Source organism: Cyrtonyx montezumae, unplaced genomic scaffold (assembly GCF_038088225.1).
Source record: "Cyrtonyx montezumae isolate F1298 unplaced genomic scaffold, pur_monq_1.0 scaffold_10, whole genome shotgun sequence".
NCBI classification, from domain to species: domain Eukaryota; kingdom Metazoa; phylum Chordata; class Aves; order Galliformes; family Odontophoridae; genus Cyrtonyx; species Cyrtonyx montezumae.
In genome coordinates this window covers 45,396,683-45,417,068 of record NW_027071826.1, presented here as the reverse complement: position 1 = coordinate 45,417,068, position 20,386 = coordinate 45,396,683, and the positions used below count along the sequence as shown (strand labels likewise).

General features: G+C 43.4%; 1 protein-coding gene across 1 annotated transcript in view; it reads left to right on the top strand.

The window, feature by feature from the left end:
• Positions 1-390: 390 nt before the first annotated feature.
• The window catches only part of OSBPL5 (oxysterol binding protein like 5), an 83,946-nt gene continuing 63,950 nt past the window's right edge, over positions 391-20,386 (top strand). The window contains exon 1 of the mRNA XM_065755221.1: positions 391-485. The gene's annotated coding sequence lies outside the window, so the exon portion shown is untranslated. The remainder of the gene's footprint in view (positions 486-20,386) is intronic.

The following is a 20,386-nucleotide window of genomic DNA, read 5'->3' as shown; positions in this document are numbered from 1 at the left end:
TGGGTGCGTGCCTTTCCGCTCAGTGCTTTTTATTTTATTTACTCCGGCTCTCGCTTTGGCTTCAGCCTCTCCCTGTGTCGGGGAGGAGAAAGAGTCAGGCTGTGGGGGAAGGAGGAGAGCGAAAAGCCCCGACCCCCGCTCCGCGCCGATCCCGCCCGCGTTTTGCACGCTTCCTTTCTTTTTTCCTCCTTTTTTTTTTTTTTTTTGTTTCCCCTCCCCTTCTATTTTTTCCTCTCTTCCCCCCCTTTTCTTCCCTCCCTCCCTAGCGTGGTTGGATCAGTCATTTGGTATTTCCTGCCGCCGCCTCCCCGAGCAGTTGTCCGGCTGTGGCCCGCTAGCTCCGTGCAGCTCCGTGCGGTTCCGCGGGGCCCACGCGTGCCCTCGGCCGCAGCCCACGCTTTGCAGTCCGGCGGCGATGCGGGCGGCGTGGTGGGGCGCGGCGTGCTGAAGGCGGCGCCGCGTGGGGCCCGGCTCGCCCCGGCCAGGTAAGGCTCTCCGGGTCCCCCACCTCCGGCCCGCGGCTCGGCTGCCTCGCAGCCTCTGCCCCCAAACAGCCACCCCCCGAAAGCTAGCAACCCCCAGACATCCTCTAAAAAGAACGCGCAAAGCGGTCAGGCTGCCTATTTTTCAGCAGAACGTGGTACCCCACCGTGTTTATGAGCGAAGTGATCGCAGTTAGAGGCTGAGCTCTGGGGGCTCCTAGGAGGTAATGTCTCTGTTGTGCTTTGTGTCCGGGCTGTGGAAGCACCGGCGTTTGCTGTTTGCGTTCCGTTTAGGGTTTGGTGCTGGGAGCCGCGGGGTGTTATGTGCAGCACTGCTGCGTGGCAGGGCTGGGTGGGGGGGTGTGTAGCTGCATGGTATGGGGTGGGGGCTGAAGGTAACATCGCTAGTATGGACGTGGTCATGTCTGGTCAGTGAACCCATCTTTAATGGACTTATTCCAGGCTGGTAAGGAAACAGTTGGGAGACTGTCTCTGTAGGAATTAATTTAGGTACACATGGTTACCGGGGACCATATGTGCCATTATCTGAAAACCAGGAAGACTGTAGACTGGAGTTTAGAGATGCTTTTAGCTTGAACTGAACAAAGTGAGGCAGTATTCCTGAGAATGAAATAAGTAAGGGCATATTTAGCTGTTTGGTGGGGAAGCAACCACATTTTTCAAGTGCCACACAAACCTACAGTGCAGTAATGAGAAACAATTGCTTACAATAATGAGGAGTGAAGTTACACCTTTAAGCGGTATAGTTACCTCCTTGCTTCATCTAGCTGTAGTAATATCTTTGTTGGCAAAATATTCCTTTCCTCTCTGAGGGTCTGAAGAGCAGTGAGCAGCTGCTGCACTATGTACCCAGCTGCCTACTGCCCTCCTTGGTGGCAGGTTTCCCCATTGGAGCCCCAGATGGGGGGGAGGTGAGCCCTCAGACACTTTGCAGTTTCTTGCTGCACTGGTCAGCTTTTTTGATACAAGGGTGGCAGGTGCCCCTGAACCAGGTGTGGAGAGGACAGCTGAGCTGGCTCAGGATATGGGGCAGCTAGGAATCGTGGTCAGACACCTGGGATTACTTTCAGCCACTGCTGATTGAGTCAGAGATAGCAATTCCTTGATTCAGGGGAAAAATATGCTGGGCCTTAGTTCTGACAGCAACCTGTTCTGGTCTGAAGCAGGCAGTGTGAACCTGGGGAATGATTTAATCATACTGTTGTCGGGATATAACTGAAAGGAGGACTTACTGCTGTAATCTTTCCATAGGACTTAATTTAATTTCTCTGTGTATATTGCAGCACTGATTCATCAGGTGAGTGGGAGGGAGGCTCATACACTACAGGTGGTTCAGTTGCTGTCGCTGGGTTAGGTATTTAACCCTTAGGGAAGTGCTTTTATGGCCCCAGTAGGAGAAAAAGGGCTCAGTGTCCAGTGCAGCACTGCAGCTGGGAGCCTGGGATGCCTCTAGGCGAAGGCTGTTCCTGCAGTCTGTAATGGACAGTGTCTGGAGTGTCACGTGCTATGTTTGGATCACAGCTCAGACTTGCTCACAGTATGTTTAAAGATCATTGAAATTTTAGTTATGCCAGTCTGAACTGAGTTAGCCTTGCTTTGTGTCTAAGGGACCTGTTGTCTGCAGGCAGCCACTGAGAGACTGCCAATGTTACTGGTGCGGGGGGTTACTTAGGTCTGGATCAAGGGCTTAAGAGGCAAAACTCAGACTGCTGTGAAGCATGTTAGCTGCTCTGAGCTACAGAACACAGAGCTCCCTCTGCAGCTGCATGGATTTGTGCTATTTGACCTTGCTGTTTTATTCAGGAAAAAGCTGCATTTAGTGTTTCTTCTCCTGGCCTGCATGCCTTTGGATCATTAATAGTACAGTACTTTCTCAGTCAGAAATGCTGCTCCTAACGCCTCCGTGCTTCAATGGGAGATGTCTCTGGCAGCACACTGTAGGAGTTTGTGCATTCCTGCCATGGTTACTAAGGTAAAGGGAACACAAGCAGCAGCTCAGGGAATGGGCGCAGACAGTCCAAATGCCAAATACATGTGGGCTTCAGTAGGAGTGAAGGGACCTGCTCTGCCAGCCTGTCTTAGCCTGGGGCTGGGCTCTCTTACTCCTCACGCAGAATCCTGACGTGCTGCTGGCATTTGTGCTGTGCTTTGCAGTGAACCAGGCTTTGGAGACCAGCAGACTCATTCATGTCCTGCTGCCGCGTGTGGAGCTCACAGCTCTGCCTATGGAGCAGCGTGACTGCGGTGCATTTAATTATTCCAGGTTGTGCCTAAATAACAGGTTCTGACCCCCTCAGTGCTGTGGCTCATTCTGGCTGTGTGAGGAGGAAGGAGACAACCATTCTGAAAAACAGCCTTTACTACAGCTGCTGAGCCTCTGTAGGGGGCTGAGGAGCAGTGTTTGCCCTGCCCAGGTCTTCCCAAAGTAAGCTGCTGAGGGTTCAGTCTCAGATCCCAAGCGAAGTCGCTCCCCTCAGACCTGCCTATGCACTGCCCTTGTTTTGCAGCCTCTGGGAAGGTGAGAGGCATTGTACCTGCTTGCCTCCCCCAGTTCTGCCTTCCTGTAAGATCTATTACCCATGTACTTCTGCTGTGATGCTAATTGGATGCAGCGCATTTTCACATATTGTATATTTTAAGCCAGCATTCAAATAGTAGGAGCTCTGCTATTCCTCCCTGAGAACGCCCACTACAACTCTCTGGAGGCAGCTGGAGAAAAATGGATTTGCTGATGCACTCTACCAAACATATAGATCAGGTGAACCTGCGAGCAGCAAAAAGTTCTTGAAGTAATGCTTGCTTGCCAGAGGTATTATCACTGAGGGACTCAGAAGGTGAGACTACTTCACTAATTTCCACACTTCCAAATTATTGGAGTACTGTTTCAAGATGTAGGGGCTTTTTGCTTGCATTTTGCTGTAGGTCCAATACTAAAAGATCTGGGAGCCAGAGGTGGATATTCTGCAGAATAGGTAGCAGCTGACAGCAGATTGATAAAAATTACTCTTAAATGGTTTCTCTTGATCACAAAAGGAGAGCAATGTGAAAAGTGGGCTTATTTTAAGGTTGGAATAGTCCAGGTACTTGTTGATTTTTGGAACCTAGAGAAACATCTCAGCCTTATTCCTTGTTCTGTGCTCTCAGCTAGTGTTGCTTTGTTTGTAGAGCCGCAGTTGGAATTGTGCCATTATTTTCTTTGTGCTTGTTTTGCACTGAAGGACTTCTTAATTGCATAAATCAAACCACTGGATTGGAAAGGTTCATCTCGTTGCTTATAGGTGTGTTCCCGGGCTTCCTGCCTGATGGCTGTGTCACAGGCTAACCTCAGTAACCCTGGTATGCTGGCAGTCTTGATGCATTTCTGCAGGAACTTGGTTGAACTCCTTGCCTAGGCTGTGTGAATTTGGATGTTTCTGTAAAGTAGTTACTCTTTTTATAATTACAGTGTTAGTGTCAAATCTTTTGACTAAAGCCAAAAGAGAAACGCTCAGGTTCTTGGTAAGCCAGGATATATGAAGCTATCCTCATGGATCAAGTTTGCCTGCTTTGTCCTCCCTCATCTGCCAGTGAACCCACCAATGTGAAGTTGTACCTCCAAGGAATAACATGGGGAATACACACAGAACTACTACTAAGTGTGATGCTACTGTAGCAACATTCCAAAGGATACTCTGTCAAAACTGATCAGCAAAGGCTAGGACAAAAGCAGACCTGATGCTTGCCTCCTTCCATCAGGGAAGGAAGACACTGAGTGATGAAATGTCTCATTTTGTGGTGCTGAGTAGAAAGCTTGAATGAGAAGTTTGTTCTTCTGCATCTCAGCCCAGCATTTTGAGCACAGCAGCTCGGTCTTGCTTCAATTTTCTCACAGCAAAAACATGAAGTTGTTTTAAGAGGTACTTATAACTTCCACAATAACACAGTTTGTTCAGGTCAGGTGCTTGTGTGGTGCTTCTCCTTCCCACCTTCAGAGTGCAGAAACAGTGTGCCTTTTGTTACCTGTGTTGCTTGATGTCAGTTAAGAGTGCAAAACCTACATCAGTGTACAATTGTTCAGCTTTCTTTGTATTTCTTTTTTTTTCAGATTATAATTATGGGGAATTCTTTCCTTGCAGTGAACAATTGCCATGTCCCATTGAGGAGAGGAAGGGAGCTCTGCTATGTAGCATGGTGTAGGTGGCTATTACTCACCGTGAGTAATTTTGGCAGAAGAAAAAGGAAAGCTTTTTTTTTCCCCATTAAAAACTACTTTTGTGTCTTAGTATGATTTTTAGCATCAGGAAAGAATCAGTTTTATGTAGCAGAGGAAGGTGACTGAGCCTTTCTGATAATTTATCAAATATCACGTCTTTTGCTCAGGGAGTTGCCGCTGGCTGATCTGTAAAATCCCTGGAAGTCAAATGTGAAATTGCCACTGGGATTAATGCTGGACCAGTGGGGTTTATTCTGGTAAGCTGCTGGTACGGCTGCCAATAGATGAGATTTACATTTTATAAAATGAATCTTTCTGCTGCTTCTTGCCATGCTGTTTTGAATAGAAGCTTGCATAATGCTGCAAGCCTGATAGTTGCTGATACAGTGAATAATTCTCCCCCCTTACCTTACGGAGGGAAGAAATCTGGATTTACAGACCATTCCATGACTTTTTTTTTTCATATGTGGGTCAAAGATAGTTAAAGTCTGAGCACTATCAGTATTTATTCTCCCCCACAAAGCAGTAAATCCTCACATGGATTATGAAGACACTCTGCAAACACTGAATGTGCCATGCCAATGGCACTAGTGGATGAGGCAGTAAAATGAAGTGCCTTCCAGGTCGCTCCCTATTATCTGCCTACAGTGGGGTATAAGAAGGTGTAAGACTTGTCATAAAGTGAAGTCTGTGCTTTTAAGTTTGATTTACAAGTATTGTCTTTTCAAGTCTGTTAATTTGGTCCAACCTCTTTCTTTGTCTTGCTCTTTGCAACATTGTGAATGTGAACATAAATGGATAGTTTTGGGACTTAGTTTGGGTTTATCTCAGGCTTGGTGAACACAAACCAGGACCCACGGTGTTGATGTGACTGGTGATACACACGCTAGGTTGCCTGTAATAACTCTTCTGTTATGTGAAATTCTCTCTGGACTGCGGGTTGTGGAGGCACATTGCAGTGCCCTCTCCTCATCTGTACATACACCTGTCCACTGCAGCAGACACCAGCAGCAGCTCTGTTTGTGGACAGGGCTAGAGGCTGTGTAAACCAAGCCTGGGCTGTAAGACTCCTAACTCCATTTTTCTGACTTGATATTCAAGTTCTGGCTTGTAGAAGTTCAGCATAAGTGCTGGAAGCTTTATCTTCCAAGAGGGTGGGGTGTGATGCAAAGCCAGGAGGATGCCATAGCCGTGAGCATAGCTGTCCACAAATGCTCCTGATAAAGTATGTGGCCAGGGGTATGCCACATTGCCTTCACGTGCCATTTTTGTCTTGGCTTGTGTCTGCTTGGATTACAGGTTTTTTGGTGACAAAGTCTGCATTCCATAAGTTCACACAACGTGGCTATGTGCAACGTGGCCTTGGCTTTGGCTAGGTTATTCTGTAATATAAATGAGACAAATCTAGTTGTGTCAGCAAGATAGTAGATGTTAACTCTAGCGAAGAGAGGCTGCAGCTGTGCCACTTTCTTCCTCTTCTCTTAAACAGGCATATCCTCATGAGGAAATAAAAGGGAGGTAGACACTAAATGAGAGACACTGAACAGCCAACTGTGTCTCGGAAGTCATTTAACCCAAATAATCCCCACGGTGCTAAAGATTCTTTTCCCAGAATGTACGGTATGTTACTCTTTGCTGTAAAGCTGTCACAGTCTGACTTTATCGTGTTAATATCAACCTTGCCATGACCGACATCATCTATGGTTAGCAGAGAGCACTTCTAGTGCCCGCTGCTCATTATTGGTAATGTTCTCTCAATTGCTGAACAACAACATGATGAAGATACTTCCTACTTTATATTTTATTCCCTATGTCTGATACGCTTGCACCGTGTTAAAACTCTAATATCAGTGCAAATATTACAGCATTTATTATTCATGAGAGCACAAACTGATCGTACTGAGGTCTACTTTCTTGGGTACTTCTTGTAGATGTGTTGCCTATTTCCACCCCCAGCCACCTCCCCCTGGGTGATAGTGTAGAAATTAACTGCTTTAAATGAACTGTGCTTCCAGAAAAGCTCAGCTTTTGATTTTCAGTGTTCTGTGATACAGATGTGCATAGGCATGTAATCTATATATTTGTCCTCACAAATGAAATAATGTTGACTGTAATGGGGCTACTCTAAACTGGAACCTTTTTGCTTGAGTCAGTGTTTGGAATACCCAGTTCTTCAAGTATTTGCAAGTATCTTCAAGTATTTACATGTTTCTTAGGTGACATCTAAATGTGCATATGTTTTTACCTGGTTTACTCCTGACTTCTCTGGTTTCATCTTCCATGCTGCATTTGACATCCTGAAGCCCTTGAAATGAATGTGTTTACCACTTTGCTTCATGGCATGTATACTTCTTGTCACGTCAGCAGTACAACTCAAGCCAGAGCTAGTTTTGCTGAAAGGACATAAAGGCAATTGTTCACCTTATTTAGTCAAGTGCAAATCTTATATATATGTATATATTTAATATGTATGAAACTTCACTGATGTAAATGGCAGTGAACAGAGAATTGGTGTTCAAGTGTCGCAGTACTGCCAGGGTTACTGTGCTGCCACTAGGAGTCTATCTTTTCCCTTGGAGATGTGGTATTGAATTTGGAAATAGAATTTAAACAAATCTCAGCTTAATAACTCACTTTTCTACTCACTGAATAGATACAAACCCCCAGTGTTTAATAGCCTTTAACTGACAGTTTTGTAGAGGTAAGATAATAGCTCTGGTAAAATAAGATTCTTCTGAACACGTTTTAATTTGCCATAATTACGTTACGTGCTAAATTGAAAGGGGCTTCTCTAGTTAAGATAAGGATAGTGAATAACTGTGTGGTATCACCATAGCAGGGAAAAGGATTTAAGTTTTGCTCTAGCTGAAGTGAAAACCTACACCTTAGTAACTTAGTTTTCACAGCTCGGTGCTGTCTCCCAGGTCTTGCCATTAGAAAACCTTACTGCCATTTGTACCTCTGGGCTGCAGCAGTTTGTGGGAAGAAGCTGCAGGCATTCCCAGTGAAACGGTAGTGGGAACAGAGTGAGAGGAACCAGAGGCAGCTCCACGGTGAGCCTGCAGCTAGGTGAGCAGGGGCACAGCACAGGGTGCTGCTGCAGGAGTCAGCTCTGACAGTGCTGGATCGTAGCGTAGCTCCTTGCAGGCTTCCATCCCCCCTTACTCTGTGCTGCAGAGCATGGTGTAGCTTGCTGCTGTGTTCTGCTTGGAGCTGCTCTTACAAACCCAGCTTCTCTCCGTGGATAAAAGCTATTTATTTGAAGCGAGTCTTCACTGTGTCTAATGGAGTTGAAGCTGTCAAGGGGAAGCCACAGTGAGCTCCCTTGCTAATTCACCTCTGCACCGTGGGGTCCTGGCCACCACTTCTCTGCAACATTCTCTCTTCCTGCTCCTGTTGCTGTTGTCTTCGAACTGCTGCCAGGCTGATCCACAGGGACTTGTCCCATTTGTGTGCTTCTCTTCTGGGAGCTGCACTCAGGCTATTCCCTTACCTCTCCAAGTATATCAGGAATGCACATGATGGTACTTGACATTTCTGCTCTGAGCTGGATGCAAACCAGCTGCTCTCAGGGGTGAGGTGGTGTGGGAATTGCATCCTTGAGCACTCCAATCCCTTGTCTAAAAAACATTAAGCAATACAGGGCTTTTTTGCCTCTTTCAACAGCAGGTCTGGGTCAGCCATGTTTGATTAAAAAAAGCTGAATATTTTCAGCACCAGAACTTCACATCCTCATTCCAAATAGCTTGCTCTGTTCAGGTTGTTCTTACTTCTGTCATGGACTCTGAGGGGCTGTGGGGAAATAATTTGCACCCCTGTATCTCTGCACTGCAAGAAATAATGAATGCCAAGTTTTGGAGTGTTATTTTATGTATTTATTTTATTTTCCTGTTCTGCCAGCCTATGAGACTGAGGACCTGGGTAAGGTCTGATCTATTTTCTAGGTTTTTTTGGCCTTGTCTGCCCATTCTGCTCAAGCCAGAGTATGCTTGTTTACTTTCTAGATAAAGCTAGCGGGAAATCTTCAGCTTTTTATTTCCCTACTGCTGCTTTAGTTATTCTCTTTGATTTCATTTAATGTCAAGTAAAAATTTAATGGTGAGTTAAATACTGTAGCTCTTAATGTTTCTAATGTGACTGGAACTACACATACAGATGATGCCTGCAGGAAGCCTGAAATTATACAGTATTATTTTTAATGGGCAGCCCTACTGTGCTATAAGCCATTGGCTCAGTGAGTCTCCGAGACAAACTACAGATGAGAGACTTCCAGTATTGTAAAATATTATGTACAATATTATTAGTAGTTGGGTAGAGATAGTGATAGGAGGATGGTTGGACTAGATGATCTTATAGGTCCTTTCCAACCTTATGAACTTATGAACTTATGCAATTTAGTTTTGAGCATCTGTAAAAGAAACAGCATATGAAATTATAAAATTATTTTACAGAAGTCAGTCAGACAATTCTTCAGGCTGATTTTGGAAAAGGACCTTAGAAGAATTAAGTGGAGAATAAATGCAGTCTTTAGAGGGCAGAAACATTTAACAAGCAACACAAGCTGCCCACCACAAGCTATCATGCTATTTGCTTACAGTGAGGTGAGGTGCAGCACTTGGGAAGCCAGAGAAGGACAGCGTGATGTCTGGAAACAGCATGCTTGGGTGGTGGCTAAGTGGGCTCAGTCTGGAAGGCTGCAGTTTGGTTTTTGGACTCTTAATTTAATTTTTTTTCTTTTTAAAAAGTCAGGATTATCGATTCTATTGATCTCATCTGACTTTATCTGCAAGCTACAGTGTTTTAGCCTGGGATTTGTACCTCAAATTTAGTAACTTACATATCTTAAGCATGCTGTGCATTTTAATTTGTTGGCAATTCTTTTATGCTCTTCAGTAAGATATGTGAAGGGTAATTATCTTTACAATAAAAGCTGTGCTTTATCTCTCAATCCAGCTTGTTTTTTTAGCTTCATTTTTTCCAGCTTTGACATCTTTTTCTCTAAGGAATTGCTGTCTGTGATCAGGTGATGCTTTAAGTGTCTTTAAGTAAGCAAGCTGAACACCTTCAATCTCTCATTGCAGTTGATTTAAAATGAGTAGAAAGCCTTTTGTTTTTCTGGGAGTCTTTTCCAATTCTTTATGGTGGTGTATTTCAGGCACAGATAGCATGTATTATGCCAGCAGTAGTATTGCAGCTGCCACATACAAAAGTAAGGTTGCTTTCCCCCTGGTACTAAGTTGTTTTACCAAACCTTGTGTAGGCTTACAGAAACTGCAAACCCTGCTCACCTGCAGTACATCACTCAGTGCTCAGACACTGTCATTTATCTGTAATTGGTTGTAAATCAGAATTGTTTTGGCAAACAAAGGTATATGTCTGAATGCAGAGAGGGGAAGATGGGGGGGTTGGGTCTGGTGTGCAATAATGCAAGGTTATTTATTGTAGATTGCACTCTGTGCGCTTTAATAATCTGCTGACATTTTGTCAGTAATAAAAAGGTCAGGAGGAAAAAGTTACTTCCTACAAATCATGGCATTTGATTGTTCTTATTAAAGGGAGCATGCTTCCTTGGGATGAAATTTCAGCCATCTACAGCTCTGTAAAAGATGAATTACCCACTGGTACTAATGCATGGACATTAAAGTATCCCAGACGTCCTCTGTATGCTACTGGTATACAGAGCAGGGTATGGGGAAGATGCTAGGAAAAGAAAATTCCTTGAATAGTGAATGCAGTAGTGAAAAGAAATGATCAGAAATTGGTGCTTGGATAACGAGATTGCATTGATTTAAGACTACTCAGATTTTCCTTCTGCCCTCTGGTTCACTAGGTCTTACAACTTAATTTTTTGCAATGGTTTTCCATTTTACCTATTAAGTATCTGTTCTCTGAAGTAGAGTAACATAGAGAAATGCAGAGCTGCATCTTTTTTACTTCCTTTTACAACCTTCCCTATTGATTTTTTTTTATTATTATTATTATTTTTTTTAGATGCCTCAGTTTGAAACCACAGCACTGTTTTTCTTGTAATCCCAAAAAGCTGTTACCAATACAAGCAGAGCATCTCTGTTAGTGTCAGGGCTTGGGTGGGTGCATGCCAGCTTGTAGAGAGCTCCCAGCTCTGCACGGGGTTGCTGCTTGTGTGGGAGGCAGGTGTTTGTGGTGGGCTGCCCAGTGCTGGTGCTGTGAAGTCATGAAGTTGTGTTGTTCTATGCAAAGATGTGGGGCAGCTGCTGTGTTTTTCTTAAAGGAAATGAATAAAAGGGTCTTAAGAGGAGAGTGCTGGCTTGCTTCTCTCATAATGCAGCATTTGCTGCTCCCTCTCCTTAGATGTCCACAGAGACCCTTTAAGAAGACATGCCTAGAAAGCTGAGTGGTAACAATCATACAGCTACAATAGATAGGAACTGTGTACTATAGTTCATGCTACCAAACCATTTCAAAGCTGATTAAATTTAATGTGGATACTTTTGAAAATGGGTATTTGAAAATTATTAAATGTGGATACTTTTGAAAATGGGATGGTAGAATGGACTATACTGGGGAAACAGCATGCATAGTCTCTGATAGTCAGTTTTTTTCAACCTTCTACAGTGCTGTCTCCTGAGAGTTCAGTGGGCACAAGCTGCTTCATTTAGCTGCCGCATTCAGTATATTAATCATTGTTGGAAACTGGCCAGATTCACTAGAATTTCTTTCAAAAAGTACTATTTTTGCCTCTCAGATGAGTTTAGTGAAAGCATTTTTAGTCAGCTTGGTGGATTTTACTTTTTTGCAGAGCATTGTCAAGGAACAACACAGGATGTCTTGTGTTGGAAGGGACTCGGATTGTAAAATGCTGAGGATGTGCTGGAGCGAGCCACTGGCTGTGCAAAGAGCTGGAGGATATGGAGTGTCCATTCGCTTTTGCTTTTCTATGCTCTTATATTTGAATGTATTTTAAAAGCTTATAATTCTTGTGCAAAAGAACACTGTGTTCTTCGATGTACTTTTATGAAGCATGTTGGGATCCTTCATCCAGCAAACTTGTGTGGGATACCTAAACAGCTTTATTAGGAAACCCCTGAGAGTTTACATTTAGTACACTAAGTCCAAGATTTTGTTCTTTAAAGAATCCTTTTTCTGAAGGTGACTTGTATTTGGAGGATAGTTCTCCTCTATAAGATACTTCTTTCACCAAGACAGGATGTACAAGGTTTTCTTCCAGAAAGCATCTGGTATTGCTTTTCAGGCTTGTGTGCTGGAGCATGTCTCACACAAAATATAGTTACTTCCACTCCTAAATTCCTTGTTTGGTTAGCACTGTGTTTAGGCAGGCTGAGTGAAGGTGGAAGCTCTGAGTGAGTCTGGAGGAATGGTCCTAACTTCAGCTCTACAGAAGGGAGCTGGTGAGCAGGGTGCTCTGGGGCAATTGTGTTGTGTAATGCTTGTGTGCACATGGTGCTATCTTCCTTACAAGTCTGGCTGATTGATGATCCACTTCTCCCTAATCAGATACTGGTGCTATCTCATCCTGGGAGTTTCTGTGGCTCATCTCCACCCTAGCTTAAAATTGGATTTAATGAGCAGCTTCTGGAAAGTAGGGAGGGAAAAGTGCGGCATGGACTGCCACTCTGGTTTTTAATCATAGTCTTTTTTTAATTGTCCTCTTGTTATTTCCACTACATCTTTGTAGACTTTGGCTGTACTGTTAACAACAAAATCAAGGTGTGTTTTTAGTAAGTGTAATCCAATAAAATATCTCCCACTTCTTTTTTTGCGAGAAAAAGTTATGCAAAGGTTATCTCAGTGGTCACAGGAAAGAAAAATGGGGTCACAGAAAAGGGAGGGTAATAACACAGCACTTGAAATACTTCCGTTTTCACTCAGGTATTTTTAGCTAATGGTTGTGTTTTATTTTAAATTTTTTTTTCCTTTTATATGAGTTAATATGTTGCTGTGCTGAAGCTAGAAACTACCACAGTAGATGTCTGTCCTAGGGCAAACCTATCAATTGACGTTGATACATTCAGGATCTACTGGTTAAGGTGATATTAATGAGACATAAAGAAGGCTTCAGCAACTTCCGTTTCTACTAATTATAAAATCCAAGATATAACCTGCAGCCATAGTTAAACCGAAGTTTCAACTATAAGCTTTGCAACATTCTGGAGCCTTTGCTTATTTTCCAGAGCTATCTTCCTGCTGTTTCTGACAACTTTCAGGTAGATCTGTTACCTTGGTACAGTCCTTCCCAGGAGAGATGGTCTTATGCACTTTCAAAAAAAGTGCTGAAGTGTTTCCAGTATTTGCTTTAGCTCAAAATGGTTCTTTTTCATTCCACGTATCAGTCAAAATCTCACTGAAATCCTGAGGGGGGAGAAAAACACAAGTAGATGGGAACAGGAATTATTAAATAAGGTCCTTGAGTTGTACTTACTGTTTGAATATGTCAAATCGTTATCTTTACACATTGTGGTCTTTTTTTCTGTGAGCCCTCCATGTTTCACAGGCTAACAGTGTGATGCAAAGCAGCTGGAGGCCTTTGGGACCTGCTATATTTGTAGGTGCAAACTGAAGTGATGTTTTGAGCCCCAGCTATGCTTCCTGGAGGTGTAGTGCCCACTCCCAAACCCTGAAATATCTGTGCAATTGGGGTTTTGGCTTGTGGTTTTTCTCCATGTGGGTCTGGTTTCTTCAGTCCTTGGTGTCTCCTTGTCTAAGGGAGGGGCTGGCATGGCTGTGCCTTTGGAGGTGCTGGTCTGTGGCACCTGGAGCTGTACTCTAACCCTGGCTTGCAGCAGTTCCCAGCAGACTGGCTAGTAATTTGGTGGTCTGAATCGGTATTTGTAAGAAAACTCTCTTTACAGGAGGATCTTGTTTCATCTTGGCAATCTCTAAAGTTGGTTGAAGAACAGCACTGCTTTATTTCTGATAGTTTTCTAGTCAACATATTAGAGAACGCTTAAGGAGCTGATGGCAGTGCTGCAAGCACATCTGTAAGCATATACTAATGGAAAATTTTGTTTTTTACTTGCATATTTTCCTCCCTTCCTGTCCTTTTAAATATTTGCTTTGCTCTCTGGTGATAGTAGTTCTCTCTGCTGGAACAAGGATTGGAGATGGGCAAGTTTTTATTAGGAATTTCTAAGTTTTCCACTATAGAAGAGAACATCTATCCAATAAGCATAAAGTGCTGGAAAACATGCGTGGAACTGGGCAGAGTATCTCTCCCTGTCTCCATGAGGGTATGCAGAGCTTCAGCACTTCACACTGTGCCCACTTTGTGTCATCTGCCCACTTTGGGGTGGTGAAACATATCTTCAGGCTTGTATGCAGTGAGACAGTGGGTTTTGTTTTTTTTCCCCATATCTCTACCTTCTCTGGCAGACCCTGCCTTGAAAATTACTGGAGGCAGCTCATGGCAGCTGTAACTTGCAATTTGGATCTTGCAGCCAGCTGTGCATGCATGGAAATGCAGATCTGATGATAATTGGATCCAGGGTGGCTCCTGCTTGCTAAGGAGCCTTAGGAAAATGAAAATTGATAGGTTTTCTTTTGAGGTTTCTTCTTCGCACACTGGGGAGTCAGGCCAGATATGTGTTCAGCACTGTGCCTTCTCAAGGCAAGAAAAGCTGGAGCGGTAATAACAACATTATTGAGAAAAGAAGTAGCACTGGACACAAAAACATCCTATTCCTTTCAGGAGAAATGAATGAAGCCCCGAGACTGCTATAATTTATATGCTCTCCTTTATCGGTGCTGTTGCTGGGGAAAATAAGAGCATGCCTGCCTGGAGATCTGCTGTGCCAAAGCAAATAATTGCAGTGCGTGGCAAGCTGGGATTGCACCAGCATGTTTGATGGATGAGCATTCTTCCCTGAAGTAGAGGAATATTTGAGAGTTTTGTAATGTACTGCAGTGGAAATTCTGTTCACTGTTCAAAATTTGCTATCAAGTTGCCTACCTGAGACTTCAATATTTGTAGGAGAAGAAATCATTGTAGAGCAATCAGGTAGGAACCTAAAAGATTGCAGGCCCTCATCAGTCTACATTTTATCTTTGACTAAAATTTCTGCTAGCTGCTTCCTTTCTGTTACAGCTGTCCCAGTTCATCCAAAGCAAGATGTCTGACACGTTGTGCTTTTGTTAATATATTGCAGTAGTGTCCCAGAGTCCTTATCCTTGATCAGGACAATGTGCTGCTCAGAGCAGTAGAGTTGCCTGAAGTGATGTTGTCAGTGAACATGGCTGCAAAAGATCTCTATGGATGTGAGAGGAAGAAGAGCTAGCTGCAAGCATGGAAACAAACTCCCGTGTTGTAATTATGAAGGCTGACATGTGAATTGCTGCTGTGCTAGCTTCAGCAGTGTGCTTGAAATTAAGAAGATGCTTTATTGTAGTGACATTTGTTTCCATCATCTGCTTTCATTTTAACTGGTCTGGGTTGGAAATTACCAAGGATAGCCAGTCTTCCTGAGCCACACGAGACCTTGTTGGGCAGTGGATGTTGGGCTCCTAGTTCTCCCAGGAAATGACCTGGGTTCCTCGTAAGCTGTGGCATCAGACTCCTCTGCACACCTGCTTGTTTAAGCACAATAAAATCCAACAACTCTTTGAGCTGTCCTTTGAAAATTGCTGGTGGGAGACTGGGCTAAACTGCATGGCTTCAGAGTTTCTCTGTATTCTTCCCCCCCACACCCCCAAAGTGTGGAGATGCAGAAAGCAGTTCAAGGCTGGAGAGATGAATTGCATACAACTAGATGGATGTTCAAAATGAAAGATCTAGTATGCAAGTATAGTCCAAGCAGCTGGGACAATACTTCTCGAGGTACTTTGCTCATCCATTTCCTAGCAAAGATATTGAACATTCATGGAAATACTGCCAGTCTCAGATCTCAGACTTAATGAAATTATGATGTTCAGATTCTAAGCAGAAACTTTAGGAAGATGCATGTGAGTTTAGGATGCTTTTTCCTTACTATTAAATTTTCAAAGTGCTAGTTTACACTCATCTTGCATTTCCAGACTTTTCTCTCCAACCAGAACAGCTTTTTTCTTTTTTATGATTTACAGACAAACAAACATCTTTCAAGGCAATCCCCTAGTGTTTAACAGGAAATAAATTACCGTGAGATTATGGAAGTGCAAATCATAGCAGCCGCAGCTGAAACACAAAACACAGCCAACAATTTTTTTTTAACATTATCAAAAACTTTCAAGTTTGTGAGGAGTAGCTTCAGTGCAAGAGGAAGCTATTTGCTCAGTAGAATGAAAAATACTGGACTTAACCAACATAAGCTGTATAGATACATGCAGATAAGAATGTGAATCTAGGTTTGCCCATAGTAAGTGATGGGGAGCAGCAACTCACCTGTAGTCTGGGAGCATGGTGCCCATGTGTGCATGCAGTCCTGGGCTGCTGCATTTCCCTTCTCAGGAGGGAGGCAGAGCATGTGGCAGCATGCTGAACTTCCGTCTGGTGTGTGGGGTAGCCTGTTTACAGATATCTTTTATACAGCACTGTGCCATGCTTGTGCTTACTTTATGTAATTGGCAGTTATTACCTTGGAAAACACTGTTGCCAATTGATGTGGTGGCAATTAAAGTCACTGTTCTGTTAGGTACTCACTGTTGTGCGCTATGTACTTATTCAAGGAAGAAAGAAAATAGGTGAGCAAAAGCAAGCTTTGAAGAAAAGGAGTGGCTGTGCCAATTATCTTGGTAAGCTGTTGTCAGAGTTAATCCATGTGAGTGAAAGCATCACAGAGGACTTGCCGCGCCAAGGGCAGGAATTTGAGCTCTGTTAGGAAAGTGAAAGTTATAGTCTTGCAGACTATAGCTCCCTAGAAGAAAGCATCTTTGTTGCATAAAATACAAGTGTCATCCATATGAACTTTCCCCTGGACACCCAGGAAAGAACCACTGGAGTGTAGAGCTAAGACCAACTGAGCTGAAGTGCTCAGCAGTGCAGTGGAGTAGCACAGTGGATTTGCGAATCTTGTCTCATTATGCATATGCCCATGTATGTGCACCTGTGTAAATGCTGCCAGAGGAGATTTAGCAATATATGTGGGTACACTTTTTTTTTTCTTGAGAGCAGTTGATGCAAAAGTGGACTAACTTTCATCATCTGTGGAGTCAGCAGAGCTGTATGGATTGGTATATCCTGGAGCTCTTGCTGTCTATACTGCTACATTATTATCAGGTGGGAAACAGTCGGATTCAGAAAGGTGACTGATTTTATTTTGTCCATGTTTTTTCATTTTACAACTAGTATTGGAGGTCAAGCTACATTTGCAATACCTCAATAATTTTCCTAGTAGGGATTATTTGTAGTATCATTCACACATATGAGTCACTCTATCACGCAGCACAAGGTCATTTTCCTTTCTCTGCCTTCTGTCTGTCTAACCAGACACCATCTCTAGTTCAGAATTTGTGAAATCATTTTCAGTTCACTTCATATTTGGGTTATATTTCCCAACCCTCTTTCCAGTTATTGTCACATTTGTAATATAGGCCATCCAGAAGTTGGGATTTCATTTTAGTGTCTGAAAAATGGTGCTATGAACTCAGTGATAGACTGCAACTTCTAAGGTGTGTGGCCTTTGGTACTTATCCAGGCAATGCCCCTGTGGCTTGTTAGGTTTGTCGTGCTGCATGCAGTCAGACTCATTTTAGTATGTACTAGTACTGCATATTTTAGTATCTGAAGGAGAGTATAAATACAGTACCTTCAGTACATATTTTTTTCTTTAGTCATGGAGTTATAATGTTGGAAAAGACCTCTAAGATCATCAGGTTCAGTCATCAATCCATTACCACCATGACCATTATACTATAGGAATAACAGTGTCTACAGGTTGAGATTGGTGTATTTGCTTTCCTATACAGATGCGGGTGGACAGTCCTGGATGCGGACCTTACTGACTTCACTATCCATGTCTGTTGATGTGCTTGTTGGAACGTGACCTCTGTGTGTAGATGCCATCATATAGTTTGCACTTACCTTCCTGGAAAGCATGTATATGGAAGAGGATTGATGACCTTAAAGATGGCTATCTCTAGCAGCTTACTTGTCTCAAAGAACAAATGGAGTAGGTTGGTCCCTTTGAATAGGAAGGGTTGCTGTAGCTCAGCACAGTGTGCAAACAACATCAAGGCCAGTGGTATCTCTGCAAGCTCTCTGCAGTTCCCAGTGACTAGAGAGTGCCTCCAGCAACCCTTCTCAGTGTGGATCCTCTGGCTGCTGGCCTTCTCCCTCCTCTGCATTCATTCACTGAGAACTAGCTCTCAGCAGCTTCTTTCCTTAGTGCTAATCCATCCAGGCAAAGTCACCACTTGGCTCCTTTCTAATCTAGCTGTAAGTAATTTTGATTTGTCTATTTAGGGCTTCTTTTCCTTGTGTGTTAGGGATGATTATCTCCTTCTGTTACCAAGGCACTGCAAACTTCATTAACATGTACAAAATGTCTTGAAAAACCTGAAAATGCTGTTGTCAAACAGTCGGATTTTTCAAGTGGAAATATGCCACTGCTTACATATAATTGAAACCAGGATCTTCCAGTGCATTTCGTTGCCACTGCTGCAAAGCTGTGGGTGCAGACAACCCATAATTGTATAAATGCAGAACCTGGGGCAGGAATGGAGTCCATTACTGTTGTAATTTGGGAGGTACTGCTGTTGTCAGTTTCCTGGTGCTTGAGTGTTTTTAACTGCTTATGATCAGAAAAGCTGATCTTACTTGAATGCTGTGGGAGCATCCTAGGGAAGGAATGAACCTGGGCACTTCTAGAGAAGAGATCTTGGGGCTCCCCTTGCTGCAACTGCACATGAGCAAGTAATGGTGCTGAATGGCCTGCACCAAAGCCAGCTGGGAGGAAGGGTGATGCTTATCAAATAAAGCAGGTCTTTGAACATGAACATACTGGTCATTATGCTTTTCAGATATCATAATGTAAATGTCACATTCCTTATAAATACCAGGCACTACACGGCTGCATTGAGCTGGTGTAGCTGTTATGGTCTATTCAGTGGAGGAGCAGGGTCAATCTGTTCCCCCCAGTGACACAGAAATATAGCTGGTGTTTCTTAGAAGCAATTATCTACTTTTCCCCTCAGCCAGGGGCAATGGATCACCCCCCTCTTTGCATGGTGAAGAATGTGTCCAGTCAGTGCTGGGGGAATCCTGGAATAACCCAGAAGTGCCAAGCACACAAACAATACCAGCACTGGCAAATCAACGTGAATAGCTTCAGAGTGGTGTAATGTGGGCTGCACATTGCAAGGCTGGCTCCTTGCAGAGACCACAGATTCATAATTTTGAAATGCTGGACCTTTGTTGCCCAAATTAGGCATTTGTCTTCCTTTTCCTTCTTATGTGGAATTTTTCTTTACTTACCTTTTTTGCTTTGTGTTTTAGTATAGTGGGATCAGAGTCTGGGCAGTTCACACTGCTCAACAAGGGGGAGAGAGGCTCCTTCCTACTGTCTTGTCAGCCAGAGATGCTTAGATATAGATGAGTAGTTGTGTTCCTGGCAGCTCCTGGAACACTGGTATGGGGATACATTCCCCTCTGCCTGCTCTGATGTTTTGTGGGGGGAGGGGCTGGGAGAACTGCTATGGGGCACTTGCATCTGAAGCCCCAAACCTTGATACCCCTTTTTTAGAAGTTGTGACTCAGACCATTTTTATTTTCAGTGACTGGACTGGGAAAGTGGGTGCTCTCCTTCAGCTTACCTGTTTGACCCACATATGTATGGATCATGTGCAAAAAAAATCAGTGTGCAACCTTAGCAGCAGGGAGCTCTGATTTCCCCCCACCCTGGGTCCTGAAGGTCTCAGCTGTGGTGACTTTCTGATCTTGATGGGACATAAGGTGTGACCAGCGTGTGCATTATGAACTTTCTCAGAACATAAAGAAAAATGATTTTCTATTTTTGCGTGTGCTTGTACAATTGAAATTAAAGCAAGTACATAAGTGTAGCACATACTTAAGCTCTCATTTGATTTTTGAGGTCGTGGGCCATGCATGTGCAATGGGAGGGAGCTCAGGTTGTTTCCAGCACTGTGCTTCAACTAAGAATTGTGCTTTACAGATCATCTCCACATTTTGTGGTGTGATCTTCACTTCTTGTGCTCTATTTTATGCTGTGGAGCAGTCTTAGAGAATACAAACTGTATTGTGTACAACTGCTTATGAAAACCAGAAGAGACCAGAATGAAACCTGTTCTGTAACTTGATTCTCTAATCTGAATTAATCTGCAATTACAGTAATTACAGTTCATGAGTTTGGATCTTCACATTGGCTGAAGATATCGGTCCATCAGTGGTCTTGCAGAGATCAGCCTGGTGTTAAAGTCATCAGCCCATGTGCTGCGTTAGAAGCCTGGAGGAGACAGGTTGTCTGAGGACCTTTCACAAGTGAGGTGTAAGGTTTCTAGCCTGAAATGTTGTGGGTTATCACATCACTTGTGAATTTAATCACAGCAGAATAAGATTTTTTTTTAAAGTGATCACCAATGTAATTGCTGAGCAGCAAATATCAGAGCTCAGTTTCATTATTGTGAGTCTCTTGAGCTCCAGGCCAAATGAGAGAGCTCTTACCCTTTTTGAAATTTGCATTCAGTGTTTGTCTTTTCTTGTAGCTAACACCTAAACTTATGGGAGCCTGTGGTCTCATACTGTTTCAATGTAATTACTACCTAC